General features: G+C 48.4%; 1 non-coding gene and 1 pseudogene across 1 annotated transcript; one reads left to right on the top strand and one right to left on the bottom strand.

Moving 5' to 3' along the window:
• LOC132510717 (receptor-binding cancer antigen expressed on SiSo cells-like) overlaps positions 1–7410 on the top strand; it is a 109185-nt pseudogene extending 101775 nt beyond the window's left edge.
• Positions 7411–9054: 1644 nt separating this feature from the next.
• On the bottom strand, positions 9055–9126 carry TRNAW-CCA (transfer RNA tryptophan (anticodon CCA)). Its single transcript has one exon. It is a non-coding gene; the product is annotated as a tRNA-Trp (tRNA).
• Between the last annotated feature and the right edge of the window lie 7669 nt (positions 9127–16795).

Raw genomic sequence — 16795 nt, 5'->3', positions numbered from 1 at the left:
TCGTAGATTTTCTGATGATGCCCATTCTAACCGGTGTGAGGTGATACCTCATTGTAGTTCTGATTTGCATTTCTCTAATCATTAGTGATGTTGAGCAGCTTTTCATGTGCTTCTTGGCCATCTGTATGTCTTCTTTGGAGAAATGTCCATTTAGGTCTTCTGCCCTTTTTTTTTTTTTTTTTTGTGGTACGCGGGCCTCTCACTGTTGTGGCCTCTCCCGTTGTGGAGCACAGGCTCTGGACGCGCAGGCTCAGTGGCCATGGCTCACGGGCCCAGCCACTCCGCGGCATGTGGGATCTTCCCGGACCGGGGCACGAACCCGTGTCCCATGCATTGGCAGGCGGACTCTCAACCACTGCGCCACCAGGGAAGGCCTTCTGCCCATTTTTTGATTGGGTTGTTTACTTTTTTAATATTGAGCTGCATGAGCTGTTTATATACTTTGGAGATTAATCCTTTGTCCATTGATTTGTTTGCAAATATTTTCTCCCATTCTGAGGGCTGCCTTTTCGTCTTGATTGTAGTTTGCTTTGCAAAAGCTTTTAAGTTTCATTAGGTCCCATTTGTTTATTTTTGTTTTTATTTCCATTACTCTAGGAGGTGGATCAAAAAAGATCTTGCTGTGATTTATGTCAAAGAGTGTTCTTCCTATGTTTTCCTCTAAGAGTTTTATAGTGTCCGGTCTTACATTTAGGTCTCAAATCCATTTTGAGTTTATTTTTGTGTATGATGGTACGGAGGGTTCTAAAACCTATGCATCCCATAGGTTTTGGATCATCGTGTTTTCATTGTAATTTGTCTCTAGGTATTTTTTTATTTCTTCAGTGATCTCTTGACTATTTAGTAATGAATTGTTTAGCCTCCGTGTGTTTGTGTTTTTTACATTTTTCTCCCTGTAATTGATTTCTAATGTCATAGCGTTGTGGTCAGAAAAAATGCTTGATATGATTTCAATTTTCTTAAATTTACCGAGGCTTGATTTGTGACTCAAGATGTGATCTATCCTGGAGAATGTTCCACGTGTACTTGAGAAGAAAGTGTAATCTGCTGGTTTTGGATGGAACGTCCTATAAACATCAATTAAATCTATCTGGTCTGTGGTGTCATTTAAAGCTTGTGTTTCCTTATTAATTTTCTGTCTGGATGATCTGTCCATTGGTGTAAGTGAGGTGTTAAAGTCCCCCACTATTATTGTGTTACTGTCGATTTCCTCTTTTATAGCTGTTAGCAGTTGCCTTATGTATTGAGGTGCTCCTATGTTGGGTGCATATATAATTGTTATATCTTCTTCTTGGATTGATCCCTTGATCATTATGTAGTGTCCTTCCTTGTTTCTTGTAACATTCTTTATTTTAAAGTCTATTTTATCTGATGTGAGTATTGCTACTCCAGCTTTCTTTTGATTTCCATTTGCATGCAATATCTTTTTCCATCCTCTCACTTTGTCTGTATGTGTCCTAGGTCGGAAGTGGGTCTCTTGTAGACAGCATATATATGGGTCTTGTTTTTGTATCCATTCAGCGAGCCTGTGTCTTTTGGTTGGAGCATTTAATCCATTCATGTTTAAGGTAATTTCTTAATTGTTATGGGTTTGTTTTTGTAGGTCCTTTTCTTCTCTTGTATTTCCCACTTAGAGAAGTTCCCTTAGCATTTATTGCAGAGCTGGTTTGGTGGTGCTGAATTCTCTTAGCTTTTCCTTGTCTGTAAAGCTTTAGATTTCTGCATCAAATCTGAATGAGATCCTCGTCAGTTAGAGTAATCTTGGTTGTAGGTTCTTCCCTTTCACCACTTTCAATATATCGTGCCACTCCCTTCTGGTTTGTAGAGTTTCTGCTGAGAAATCAGCTGTTAACCTTATGGGAGTTCCCTTGTATGTTATTTGTTGTTTTTCCCTTGTTGCTTTCAATAATTTTTCTTTGTCTTTAATTTTTGTCAATTTGATTACTATGTGTCTCAACATGTTTCTCCTTGGGTTTATCCTGCCTGGGACTCTCTGCACTTCCTGGACTTGGGTGGCTATTTCCTTTCCCATATTAGGGAAGTTTTTGACTATCATCTCCTCAAATATTTTCTTGGGTCCTTTCTCTCTCTCTTCTCCTTCTGGGACCCCTCTAATGTGAACGTTGGTGTGTTTAATGTTGTCCCAGAGGTCTCTTAGGCTGTCTTCATTTCTTTTCATTCCTTTTTCTTTATTCTGTTCCACAGCAGTGAATTCCACCATTCTGTCTTCCAGGTCACTTATCCGTTCTTCTGCCTCAGTTATTCTGCTATTGATTCCTTCTAGTGTAGTTTTCATTTCAGTTTTTGTATTGTTCATCTCTGTTTGTTTGTTCTTTAATTCTTCTAGGTGTTTGTCCTTTAATTCTTCTAGGTCTTTGTTAAACATTTCTTCCGTCTTCTCCGATCTTTGCCTCCATTTTTTTCTGAGGTCCTGGATCGTCTTCACTATCAATATTCTGAATTCTTTTTCTGCACGGTTGCCTATCTCCACTTCATTTAGTTGTTTTTCTGGGGTTTTATCTTGTTCCTTCATCTGGTACAAAGTCCTCTGCCTTTTCACCTTGTCTATCTTTCGGTCAATGTGGTTTTTGTTCCACAGGCTGCAGGACTGTAGTTCTTCTTGCTTCTGCTGTCTGCCCTCTGGTGGATGAGGCTATCTAAGAGGCTTGTGCAAGCTTCCTGATGGGGGGACTGGTGGTGGGTAGAGCTGGCTGTTGCTCTGGTGGGCAGAGCTCAGTAAAACTTTAATCTGCTTGTCTGCTGGTGGGTGGGGCTGGGTTCCCTCCCTGTTGGTTGTTTGGCCTGAGGTGACCCAGCACTGGAGTCTACCCGGCCCTTTGGTGGGGCTAATGGTGGACTCTGGGAGGGCTCACGCCAAGGAGTACTTCCCAGAACTTCTGCTGCCAGTGTCCTTGTCCCCACGGTGAGCCACAGCCACCCCCCGCCTCTGCAGGAGACCCTCCACCAACACTAGCAGGTAGGTCTGGTTCAGTCTCCCCTGGGGTCACTACTCCTTCCCCTGGATCCTGATGCACACACTACTTTGTGGGTGCCCTCCAAGAGTGGAGTCTCTGTTTCCCCCAATCCTGTCAAAGTCCTGCAATCAAATCCCGCTAACCTTCAAAGTCTGATTCTCTAGGAATTCCTCCTCCTGTTGCCAGACCCCCAGGTTGGGAAGCCTGACGTGGGGCTCAGAACCTTCACTCCAGTGGGTGGACTTCTGTGGTATAAGTGTTCTCCAGTTTGTGAGTCACCCACCCAGCGGTTATGGGATTTGATTTTATTGTGATTGCGCCCCTCCTACTGTCTCATTGCAGCTTCTCCTTTGTCTTTGGACGTGGGGCATCTTTTTTGGTGAGTTCCAGTGTCTTCCTGTTGATGATTATTCAGCAGTTAGTTGTGATTCCGGTGCTCTCACAAGAGGGAGTGAGCGCACATCCTTCTACTCTGCCATCTTGCACCAATCTCCCCAAATCTTTATATCTTTTTTTTTTTTTTTTTTTTTTTTGCGGTACGCGGGCCTCTCACTGTTGTGGCCTCTCCCGTTGCGGAGCACAGGCTCCGGACGCGCAGGCTCAGCGGCCATGGCTCACGGGCCCAGCCGCTCCGCGGCATGTGGGATCCTACCGGACCAGGGCACGAACCCGTGTCCCCTGCATCGGCAGGCGGACTCTCAACGACTGCGCCACCAGGGCAGCCCCGCTATTGTTTATTTATGGTCTCGGCTTTTAGCTCTACCCATTTTCATTTTCTTTGGTCCTAGTCCTTGCCTCCCAGATCTTTGTCTTGGGTCATTTTCCTTCTTCCTGAAGTACATCCTTCACATAGTCCTTCAGGGAGGGATGCTGGTGGTTTCATTTACTTGAAAATATCTCTGTTCTTGAAAGATAATTTCCCAAGTATATAATCGTAGGTTGGCAGTTACTTTCTTTCAGTAGTTTGGAAGTATTAGTGCACTTTTCCTGGCTTCCATTGCTGCTGCTGAGAACTCTGCTTCAGTCTAAGTGTTAGTTTATTTTTTTTTTAAATAATCTTTTTTTCCCCCTCTAGTCGTTTTTAAAATCCTTACTTTCTCTACTGTGCATTTCTTTATGTGGTATATAGGTATTCTATCTTGATTTATTTTCTTTTAAAATATACTATGAGGGCTTCCCTGGTGGGGCAGTGGTTAAGAATCTGCCTGCTAATGCAGGGCACACGGGTTTGAGCCCTGCGAAGATCCCGCATGCCGCGGAGCAACTAAGCCCGTGCACCACAACTACTGAGCCTGCGCTCTAGAGCCCATGAGCCACAACTACTGAAGCCCGCGCACCGAGAGCCCATGCACCGCAACAAGAGAAGCCACCGCAATGAGAAGCCTGCGCACCACAACGAAGAGTAGCCCCCGCTCGCCACAGCTAGAGAAAAGCCCACGCGCAGCAACAAAGACCCAACGCAGCCAAAAATAAATAAATAAAATAATATTTTTTTAAAAAGAAAGCAAGCCTAGGTTTGAAAAAATAAAATATTGGGTTTCCCTGGTGGCGCAGTGGTTGAGAGTCCGCCTGCCGATGCAGGGGACGCGGATTCGTGCCCCGGTCCGGGAAGATCCCACATGCCGCGGAGCAGCTGGGCCCGTGAGCCATGGCCGCTGAGCCTGTGCGTCCAGAGCCTGTGCTCCGCAACAGGAGAGGCCACGACAGTGAGAGGCCCGCATACCGCAAAATAAATAAATAAATAAATAAAATAAAATATATTATGAGCGCATTTTGCCTGGGACTTTATATGCTAAAACTAGATGGACTGTTTGTTTTTTTTTTAATTGAAGTATAGTTTCTGTACAATGTTGTGTTAGTTTCTACTGTAGAGCACAGTGAACCAGCTAGACGGATGCATATATTCCCTCTTTTTCGGATTTCCTTCCCATTTAGGTCACTGCAGAGCACTGAGTAGAGTTCCCTGCACTATACAGTAGTTTCTCATTAGTTACCTATTTTATACATAGTATCAATAGTGTATATATGTTGGGACTTTCCTGGTGGCACAGTGGTTAAGAATCCATCTGCAAATGCAGGGGACATGGGTTTGAGCCCTGGTCTGGGAAGATCCCACATGCCGTGAAGCAACTGGGCCCGTGCGCCACAACTACTGAGCCCACATGCCTAGAGCCCGCGCACCACAATGAAGAGTAGTCCCCGCTCACCACAACTGGAGAAAGCCCGCATGAAGCAACGAAGACAAAACCCAGCCCAAAATAAAGAAATTAAATTAATTTTAAAAAATAGTGTATATATGTCAATCCCCATCTCCCAATTCGTCCCCCGCCCCGCAGAAGGCCTGTTTTGAGGATGTATTTTTTTCAGAGAGAATTTACTTCTGCCAGCATGCTGGGGGTTCTACTGACTGGGGAATTGTCCATTAACTTCTTGACTTGGAGATTTTGGACTATGCCTGTAGAGTGAACGCTGACCTGAAACTCACGTTTCATAAAGTTAGATCTCATGAACTTCTAACCAGATTTAATAAATATTAATGTCTTGGCTACTTTCATTAAAAAATTTTTTTAAAGTAGAACCTGCTTCCGTCCCCTCTTCCTCCTCATTCCCTGGGTGGGAACCACTCTCCCAGAGCTGGTGTGTATAATTCCGATGCACAGTCCAACACGGATACATATTAAGTATGTATCCATTAACATGTATAGTATGTGTTTACATTCTTTGTGTGTTTAAAGTTTTTGTGCAGAGGGGGAGGGGCAGGCCTTGCTCCTTCCCAGGCAGATTTTTCCAAAATCCAAATCCCAGCCCACTAGGCACCCACTTGGAGCAATTGAGAGCGTTTCACCAAGCGCCGTGCATATGGCATCAGACCGTGTAAACTGAAAAACGCTCCTGTCATTTTTCGCATCTGTACAGTGGGTATGATTCTTTTTTTTCTCATCAGTCAATTTCAGTTTTCGATTCCCACCATGGCTATCACACAATTTCGGTTATTTAAAGTTTGTACCTGCCTAGCAACAGTATTCTCATTCCTAAAGAGATTAATATGCAGATCTGGCAGAGGACGGAAATTAAGTGGAGACTAAATAACTTTCCCAGCTACAGTTGATTATTCATCAGTTGCTAAACAGACAGATGTTGAAGAGTGGACTTCTTGAGATGCAGATACACCCACAAGTGTAAAGATTAAAGGAGGGAATAGGAATGTGGCAACACAACAAAATGCTTTAGAAAAACTGGAACCTGAGTATTTTAAGGACATGACACCAACTTTAAGGAAAACTCAGAAAATCATTATTAAGCAGAGAGAACCATTAAATTTCGGCATCCCAGATGGCAGCACAGGTTTCTCTAATAGCCTAGCAGCTACACAAGATATGCCTTTTATTCACCAATCTCCTGAACTAGGTGACATGGATACCTGGCAGGAAAATACCAGTGCATAGGAAGAAGACGATGCGGCAAGCCGAAGAAGTTCTGAGGCAGCAGAAGATAGCAGAGAAAGGAGAGCAGCAGAACAACAAAGGAAGAAAATGGAAAAGGAAGCACAGTGGCTGATGAAGAAGGAACAAAACACAATTGGTGTGAAACTTTCGTAACAAATGTTCTTCAGATGTCATGGTGCCAGTGGGAGAAATAAGAGCTCCACAACCCAAGCAACATTCGCATGGAGCTAAGGGTATTTTCAGAATACAGATACACTGTTTGACTTTAATGCATTCATCAGGCCACCCAGGACACCAGGAATCTCTCAAAAGTCCCTTGAACTCTTAGTGATTGAGACTCAAAGAACAAAAAAGACTTATGAGATAATATTTCCTTCAACATGTTCCAACTATAAGACAATTGTTTGCTGTAGAGAAATTATTACAAATGGCATATATCAGTACCTTTTCAAGCTGGTGTTTCTAGCTTAATAAATGGGTGTAAATCATTTTACGGTGGGAAACAACTCTCCTGTCTATAATGATTTCCTTCAATGTGCATAATGATAAAATGAATTATTTTAAATATTCTTTTGTTTCCATGATTACCTGACCTAAATCAGACAAAACTTTAACTTCTCATTCTGTTGTCAGAAGCTGGTGTTGACGTACATTTCCTCTAACTTGAACTGGCATTGTTCACGTTTGATACAACATTAAGGAATTTGGTAATTTTGGTTTTCAAGAAAATGACATTAAATGCAATAATATATCACAAAAAAATAAAGTTTTGTGCAACTTGCTTTTTTTTCGGAGAAAAAAATTTATTTTATTTAGTAATTCGTTTTCTGCTGTTGTTTTTAATTTACGAGAATTTTAAAAGAAAATAAATGCAATAGTGCTGCATACATTTGATATTCTATTAAAAATTTAAAAATCATATTTTTTCTTTCATGCACAGCTCATGTACTCAAACCTGACGGTAATAACATACAGAAATTTCACTGACAATATGCAATAAAAATTATTCAAAGTGGCAGAGCAAATCATTTTTGAGAATCACCTTCACCGTGTTTTCTAGTAACCTCCGTAAGATTAGCTCCTGTAACCGGATCATTCTGTGTCTATCTTTCAGTGTTCCTTTCTTTTCTGAAGGCAAGGGGAATTGAACAACTGTGGGAGAAGAGTGGATCTTGGGGGTTTTGCTCTTTTTGCAGGAACCCAGAAGGGTCTTTTTACATCGTTATTCACAAAAGTAGCGGCTGCTCCCTTTGGACCTAAAATCCCCCAATTCTTCCAACCTGATGTACGTGCTCACCCAGGACTACCATGCTCCCTGCACCCTCACCGTCCCCTTCAAGGAACCCCTTGACATGTTTTTCCTTTCCACGTGTGAATTCTCTGAATGCACAGGTGTGCGCCCGGAATCAGCAACAGAGACATTCATGGTTCAATGGATAGCTTACACGTCTGAAGCAAGGCCCTGGAGCGACACCCCACGGTGGGCTGCAAACTGAAGGCAGGACATGGTGGTAGCCTCCGCTCCCAAGGCGAAGGGGAGCGGGCCCTTTATAGAGGGAATTACATCAGGTGGCCTCATTAGTTACCAGCGAAACCAGTGGAGGGGCAGGCCCCTCACCGCCCTTATGGTAAGCTGTCACTAGCTGGGTCCTGGGCATAGGGGTAGGTGAAACAGGCCCTGGCCGGGCAGGGGAACGTGCAGACAGCAAGAGAACAGCCATCTTGCGTGGCCTGGCCATACAGCCCCTGAGACCCCCGATTTTCTGCAGGCCCCCTCAGCAGATCTGCTCCTAGCTTGCAGCCACAGATACTAACACCGGAGGCTTAAAGGCTTCCTGTCATTTAAGATTCCAAACGCTTTCTTCTTGTCTGGCTCTTCCGCCCACATAGGAACAGGGCCGGTCCTGGTCTCCGGGGACAGCCGCGCAAGACCGCGCAGGAGCGGGCTCGCCGCCCGAGCGGGTGCGACCGCCGTCAGGGGCGAGGGCGTGGAGCGCCTGCGGGGAAGCCCGGCTCTCCGCTCCCGGGGCATCTCGGGGCCGCGGGGCTGCGCAGAGCTCGGCCGTCGCTGCCAGGCCCCCGTAGGCTGCCGTCCCCGCGGCGGGTGTGGACACCCCCCCCCGCGTGTGCGAGGCCGCGCCCAGGGCCCGGGGGAGCACAAGCAGCCCCCGCCGCCGTCCAGGCCCCCGTGCGGGCTCCACCTGCGGCCAGACCTGCGGACGCGAACGTCCTGCCGCGTCCACGTGCGGCCGAGCCCGCGGGGCGGTCAGATGAGGGCCACCTGCGGGGTCACGTGCAGAAGACGCGGCGCCTCCCGGGGCGGGGGGGATCCACTTCCCGCCGGGACACTCTCCGGGGACGAGGTCACCCGGGGCTGCGGGGTGGGGGCGGGGAGACGGACGGGGCGGGAGGGGTGGGGGCGGGGAGGGGCGCTCCGAGGCTCGACGCACCGCCCCCTGCCGGTCCCGGGAGGAGCTGCGCGTTTATCAGCCCTATGTTCCCGCTGGGAAGAAAAAGAGTGGGTTTTCCGAGCAGCTGACAGGATAATTAACCTCCGTGAGGCCAAATCCCTCGCGTGGGGCGGCCACTCCGCTCCTCACGAGCCCCTGCACTTCAGAGGAAAAAAGCCGGCTTGACCCCGACGTGACTTGAACACGCAACCTTCTGATCTGGAGTCAGACGCGCTACCATTGCGCCACGAGGTCACAGCGAGCGTGAGCGTCCGTGTCATTAAAGGCCTCGCTGAGGCGGCGCCGTCGCGAGGCCCCGGAGACGCAGGCGCTGTCTCCGCGCCGCCCGCCTCCACTCGGAGGAGGAGCCGGCCGCCACGCGCCTGCGCGACCGGGGGAGGGGCGCCGCGAGCGAGTGCGGGGCGTGGCCGAGGCCGGGGCCCCGACTCCTTCCAGAGACCCCTCAAAAAGAAAGGGGGGGTGGGCATCTCCCATCGCCGGGAAACTAAGGACTTAATAAACGAGCTTGATAAACGCAAGGACTTTACTATTTTTTTTTACTTTGCAAATCAGCTCACTGCATTTGTCAATTTTTAAAAACTGAAGTATAGTTGATTTACAATGATTATATTTAAACTATAAAAATAAACATTGGCTTTGAGGAAAGCCAGAACAGCGCCTGGAAGAAAATTAGAATCTTTGACCATCCACCATCCAGACATAACCACTGCTAATACTTCCATGTGCGGTATTTCTTTTTGCAGATTTTTACCGGCTACATCCACATCCCAAATATGTTAGTGGACTTTCAGCTGACAGCACACGTCCGGAAAAGTAGCCATGAATTTTCACAGAGGGCAAATACTTGTGTATCCGGCGCCCAAATGGAGAAAGACATTAGCACCCGCCCCTTCCAGTCGCTTCAAATCCAATTTTGAGATGAGATTATATTATACCTAACATTTTAATATTCTCACTTCTCACTGTACTGTCCGCATATTTTAGTTGATATGTTTTCTAGCATAATGTTAAAGGGTCCATTGTCCACCTCATGGGAGTCCTAAGACCCTGCTTCTGGATAGTACTTTTTCCTTTTTATTAAATAAGAAAGATAAAACTATTAAATAAGGGAGTAAATATGCTTTTAAGTAAAAAAGCTACTAAGTAAGAAAGAGCGCTATCCTGGTCTGCTTAAGGACAAGAAGCATCAATTAACTCAATAAATACCACACCCGCAGCGCCTGGTGTTCTTTAGAGAGATGGAGCCGCCCCGCCTTGCTGTCTGATGCTCTCCCCCGCCTTTGCCGATTGATGCTCTCCGTGAACTTGGGGTTGGGGGCAGCTGAGACCGCCAGAGCATCTACTGTCTAACAGGAAAGGAGGCGCGGCTGCTTCTGTGTTTGTGGCCACGTGTGACACTAGAGGCATTTGGGATTGACCCCAGGGCTGTTAGAGAAGCAGAGGCCAGGAGGCTCTATCCCTGTGCTCCCGAGGGAAGAGCCAGCCAGCTCACAGCATGATTGCTGATGCCATGTCCAGATTCCAAGTAGCGAGAGACCAGAGTCACCTCCTTATTGCTTTTGGTGGCCCAGGGGTGACGTGGACCCTGACAGGGGGCGGGGGGAGGAATGGGGGGACCAAGCGAGTGGAGGCAGTGAATTAGGTGGAGTCCCCAGGTTTGGATTCACCTTCAGGCCGATCACACACTCCTTTCCCTTCTCCCCCCGCAAGCCCTCCAGCCTTGGCCGCACAGCAAATTCACTGTGAGGAAGAGTCAATGCCCTTCCCACGGAGGCCAAGGGCCCAGAATCCACTGGGAGGAACGCCTCACCCACAAGGAAAGACCAGAGACGCTCTTGAAATCCTGCTCAGAATTTTGGATACACACGTCCCGGCCCCTCTTCTCCTGGGATGTGGAAGCAAAACCTGATGTTTAATTGTGCTGTGGCTGCACCCCTACAGGACAGTGTGGTGACGCAAATGGACAAAGGGATTAAAGAGGTTGGTGCAGGTAGTGTACAGGGACCCCTTTGGACAGTGAGAGCCCTGCCTGCCAGAACAGACCAGAGTGCAGCAGTGCAGTGGCCATGCAGTTGTGCAGGGTCACGTCGTCTTTTGTGGTTTCATTGCTTTTTGGGTTTTTTTGGGCCGCGCAGCATGAACCCGTGCCCTGGGCATTGGGGGCACACAGTGTTAACCACTGGCCCGCCAGGGAAGTCCCCCAACTTTTGTTTTTCAAAATACTGCATTTTAAAAATTTATCTTAACTGCTGAGGTTTTTGGTGTCCCTACCCCCGGGAGAATGCCTCACTCACCTCACCCTAGTTCCGGCCTTGCTGCTCACCAAAATTCTGCTGATGCCCAGAAATCGCAAAGAACTGCTTCCTTATTTTAGGACTAAACTCTATATTACACCAAACAACAAAAACAAAACAGAACAACTCCCCCCACCCCCCCAAAAAAAAACCACCCACAGGGCTTCCCTGGTGGCGCAGTGGTTGAGAGTACGCCTGCCGATGCAGAGGACACGGGTTCGTGCCCCGGTCCGGGAGGATCCCACATGCCGCGGAGCGGCTGGGCCCGTGAGCCGTGGCTGCTGGGCCTGCGCGTCCGGAGCCTGTGCTCCGCAACAGGAGAGGCCACAGCAGTGAGAGGCCCGCGTACCGCAAAAAAAAGAAAAAAAGATTGTTCGCGTCAAAGTTGTGCTTGTAACGGCGAAGCCCAGGAGCCAGCTGGACTGTTCTATTTTACAAGCTCAGTCTGGATTTCCAAGCGAATGAGCAGGGGAGCTGGCCTTGGCAAGTGCCGGCATCTAGGAGCTACCCGAATAAAGGGATGTCGTACTCAGACTCTAGGAATAACTGCCGTGGAGCAAAGATGCCGGGATGGAACATTTAAATTGTTCATTACAAATACCGGCAGCCAACGTTGCGTAACCCGGAGCCCCGGGCCGAGGACAGGACTCCTCCAAGCTGTGGCCTCCTGATTGACAAGAAAGGCCAGTCACAGCCCGTGACGAGAGATGGAAGCCCCTGGCCGCCGCACAGAGGGAAAAAACTGCAGATTTGGGGAGAATGGAAGAAGTTTTCACATATTGAGGTGGGGGGGAAGTCATTCTGGTTATACACGAGCTAACTCGAATTATATGCTAACCAAACAGCCTGTGTGTGCTGTCCAACATATACTGCACATCTGCTGTAAAGAAAAGGGTGCACTGACCGGAAGTAAAGAATGTCCATGTTAAAAATAAAGATGAAACGCCTCCCTTTCTGGGACGCCGGTGCTGGTTTCTCCTTTGATGGTAAGACTCCCTTCCCAGGTGCCAAGGCCACCCTGACTCACTTTGTATTTGCTGGTCCGTTTTTTTTGAAGGAATGTGTCCCTGACTTGTTTGATGTTGTTCGTTCTGACAAGATATAAAACTGCGCTGAAAACCATGCTTCTCTGTAGCAGATCCTCAGAGCTACTGAGAGCCTGTCTCCCGGGCTACAGGCCTCAGTTTGGCTCAAATAAAACTCTTTTCCATTCCCATTATAGTTTGGTTATTGATTATTTGTGTCAACAGGGAGTCCGTGAACTTCAGGCATTTAGATTTTCGATTTTTTCGGTTTTTTAAAATATTTTTTTATTTATTTGGCTGCCCTGGGTCTTAACTTCAGCATGTGGGATCTAGTTCCCTGACCAGGGATCAAATCTGGACCGCCTGCATTGGGAGCGCAGAGTCTTAGCCACTGGACCACCAGGGAAGTCCCGACGATTTTGTTTTATGCCAGGTTTTCCTCCTTTGCTATGTGCCTCAAAAACCTTGATTAGGAAAGAAACCCTCCCTTAAGATGGGAAAATCCAAGAGGATTACAGTTGGAAAGTCTGCACCTCCCTGCCTGTCCTTCCCCTTTTAAAGTTTCTGTGACCCTATTAGGTTTTGGTTTTGCTGAGGACATACTTCAGTATAAACCCGAGTAAGTTTGGCTGGGCTCGAATGTCTTCAATGATCTAATGAAAAGGTTGCCACACTTGTTCGTGGTCAGAAGAGACTGGGGCAGTGTGGATGCCCTTTACCTTGGATAAATGGAGAGCCAGAAGCAGAAAGTTCTGTCCGCAGGGTATCGGCTGTGGGTGTACCTAGCGAGAGACAAGGGTCCTGTCCAGCTAGTCCCCACGTGACAATAAATGTGACTTTCTCAACTTTGCCCCATGTGACAATGTTGGAGATGTTTTTCAGCCTAGAGATCTTGACTCGGCATTTTACTAAACCCAAAAGCCCTGCTTGCCGTCACCCGCCAGATGCCGCTGATGGCAACTGGGGGCTACGCACAGAGGCCTCGATGGCAGACAGGACCCTGTAACTCCATCAACAGTCAGAGGAAGACAATGCCATGTTTTGGGGACTAAAACAGCTGTCTTCCAACATGGAAGAACTATAAAAGGGAGAGCCGTTTCCCTATTCATCAGAATTTAAATATGGGCTTAAACGGCCTTAGACAAGAAAGGATTACTGTGGAAGATTCCCTCTACCAAGCAGGTGGCGAGCATACCAGCCCCGTCCTCGCCGCCTACTAACTGTGTGCCACTGGATAGGTCACCTGACGTTTCTTTGCCCTAGAGTCCTCAATTCTAAACTGTGATATAACCAATCTCAAAGGGCTGTTGGGAAGGACAAGCCAAGGAATGCTCTGGAAATGGGTTCCAGAGAGCACAATGCTTTGTTTCCTAATTCTTAGCATTCTACTAGGCTTCCGCGGACATGTCAGAATTTAGGACTTCGGAGTCATCAGGGCTGCTAGGACTGTGGGGCAAGATGTGATTTAACCTACTTCTAGGCTCTCTCTAAGCGTGAGTAGTAACTAAGCCTGCTGTCAATACTTACACCAGAGTCGCATAAGCCAGCAGATGGCTACGGCACAGCTCTCTTTTCCACTTTACCTTCTTCTGTTGTTTCCCCCTCTCCTTTCTCTCGAATATGTATTGTTCTTCTCTGATTAGGCTTTAACGGAGTCCAACCGAATCACCCTAATTGCATCCCCAGAGCAGCCAGTGTGATCTTGGACTATCTGATGGATGTGTAAATTGGGGAGGCATCACCACAAAACGACTCATAAACCTGCAAGTGGCCTGGAAACTCAGATCTTTGCAATTTTATCACTTTTACGAGGACCTACTATGTCCCTGGCACCGTGGTAGGTATTTTATGTGTTACTTCATTTAATCTTCACAACCAATACGCTCTTTAATTCTTCATTGGACTTTGCCTTCTTTGATGGTTGAATGGTCAGGCCCCATAAATGGCTGCTCTCTTGCTCTCTGTTGGTCCCCTGCCCAACCCGGCCCTGCCTCACCCCTACCTTATGCGCGTGATTGCCTCCCCATCTTAATCTGAAAGTTTAATCAGTAACTATCTGCGTGATCAGCCTGACCCCCAGCTAATGATCGTTCTAGCCCTCGGACTGGAGCGGCTCCAGTGTGTTCAGTCATCGCCAGGAAACATCGACCCTCATGATGGTTGCTAACTCAGAGCTGTGCGAGACCTGTTCCTTCAAGCAGCTCCCCCATTGACCAAGGGGTGCTTCTGACCTCATGCTCCGTAAACCTGAGCGCTCTCCTCCCCACAGTGAAGATTGCCACCGTGTCCTACCTGCCCTGTGCCGTACACAGTGGGGTGTCACTCCAGGACCTTTGCCTCTGCCGTGTAAGATTCCCCGTCCAATAAACAGATGCCTCTGTGGCTGTCTCCTGGCTCTTTCTTCCATCTTCACCGCTGGGCAATTACAAGGACTGCAGGACTGAGGTGTGCAGCCCAACAACGGTCTTTATTCATTTTTCTCCATTTTTTCTCACGTGAAATAACTCCCTTGGAAGAGCCTTGTGTTATTTTTTAACTTTCCCAAAGAGATTTTTCTGCTTTGGGCTTCCATTCATATTTTGATAGTATAAGGACTCTGCCATTTTTACAGAGATATTTTCGAATGTTTAATCTGTTGTTCAGTCTGTTGATATCTTCTCTTCCTGAAGGGAAGTGTTCCTAAGAATAAAATAGGAATTACTAGAGGCTCCCGAACTCTTCTAGAAAGTCTGGCCGAGGACTGAGGTCCCCATCTCCCTCAGGAGCCAACCAGCCAACCAATCCTGGGGAACCTCGGGAAAGAACTGCGCTCTCCACACCTTTGAGAGCTGGGGGCTAAGCCCTATTTTGAGCTTCTGACATTTCTTATCCAGGAGGACATCCTGTCTGCACCTGTCAAAACTTTTAGACACTCCCAAGACCTAGTTCCTGGTTCTCTTCTTCAGTTTTCCTCTACAGGCGGGACCCTTCTTTTACTTCCCACACTCTCAACTCAGTTTCTTTTATGGATATTTCCAGAAGTTCAGTGAGGTCCAGAATAAGTTTGTTCCAAGGCTCTAGAGCTGTCCCGCTGTTCCGTTTGTGCCTACGCCGCCCGTCCTTCCCAGGGCAGTTCTGCTCCAGGCTGCGCCCCCCGCCTGGCTCCCCGGACCTTCACGAACGAGGCCAGGAGGGAGGCAAGAGCAGGTGCGAAGGCAAGGGTGGGCCCAAGAGACTCAACTGCCGGAGGCAGCGGCCCGAGCCTGGACAGGCGGTGGGCGAGGGCTGGCCTCAGCTGGGCGCAGGTAGGACGCACCTGCGTGACTAGCACAGCCTCAGGTGCACCAGCTCGGCTTTTAGCCCCGCCCTGCACCCGGCCGACCAATCCCGCTGCGGCTCCGCGTGCGTCACAATGGAGCGTCAGTGACGTCATGCGGCCCCACGTGACTCATCCCGGAAGTCCTCCCAGCCTGCCCTTCACCCTCCTTTCTGCATCCCGAGGACTCTCCGCCTCTGTCTAGTCCGACGTCACCAGGTTATTGTTAAACTTATCATTGAGTTTATCGAGGCCTATTGCCCCTGAGGCCGCAGATGAGCTGACTTAGGAAAGCTGCAAGGGGAATCTGAGAGCGCAGGAAATGAGGTGCTGTGCCTCAAGGTCCACTCTTACTTGCTGAGCATGGATTTTGTGAGCTCTTAAACGTGGCGCATGTTGGCTCCTAGTGGAGAGTGAACACTGTCCCCGCCGAGTGAGTAATTAAGGCCGGATGAGAGTTGCAAGTGTTGCCCCCGAAGGCCCTAACCCTCTCCGTGTTCCCAAAGCGAAGTCCACGAAGGGGTCTGTGTGAGGTGGGCAAGAGGTGCAAGTGGTCACGGAAACGTTTCCTGACGCCCCCTGACTGACCCGCTGCTCCTTCCCGCCCCGATCCATCTAAAGGCACTGAGCTGGAGGACTTCCTGCCCACATCCGGACAGCATAATCGAGGGGCTTTGGAGCTGGGCTGCCTGGACTGAAGTCCCCACCTGTCACTGGCTCTCGTGGGTCGAGGGTGTGTCTTAAACTCCCTCTCGCTCTCACTGTCTACATATAAAGAGGAGCCTCACTCAGGGCTACTGGGAGGTTAGCGTAAGAACCAATAAAGCACTCCAAACATACCTGTGCTCTGTCAGCTTTTTTATGATCTACTGCAATATTAAAAACAGCCCTGGGTTCACAACTTTGTGCCAAATGACAGCCCTTCTCCCTTGATTCATCCTGTCAACGTCTTCATTCAGAGGTGCCATTGGCGGGACTCGTTCACGTTTGCCCATCTTCCTCTTTTTAGAGGTGACAGGGCAGATGTACTCACTCAAGCAGCTGCTGCTGAGAGTGGTGGGCTCAGACTGGGGACTTCCTGCGGGAAGCAGGCGAGTGAGAACAGATCTGGGAACTTGAAGATGAAATGACAAAAACGTACAGCCAGGGCTTCCTTGGTGGCGCAGTGGTTAAGAATCTGCCTGCCAATGTAGGGGACACGGGTTCGAGCCCTGGTCCGCAAAGATCCCACATGCCGCCGAGCAACGAAGCCCGTGCGCCACAACTACTGAGCCTGCGCTCTAGAGCCC

Source organism: Lagenorhynchus albirostris, chromosome 20, assembly GCF_949774975.1.
Source record: "Lagenorhynchus albirostris chromosome 20, mLagAlb1.1, whole genome shotgun sequence".
Taxonomy (NCBI): Eukaryota; Metazoa; Chordata; class Mammalia; order Artiodactyla; family Delphinidae; genus Lagenorhynchus; species Lagenorhynchus albirostris.
Note: the sequence above shows the minus strand (reverse complement) of the source record. Positions and strands in the feature narration are given on the sequence as shown.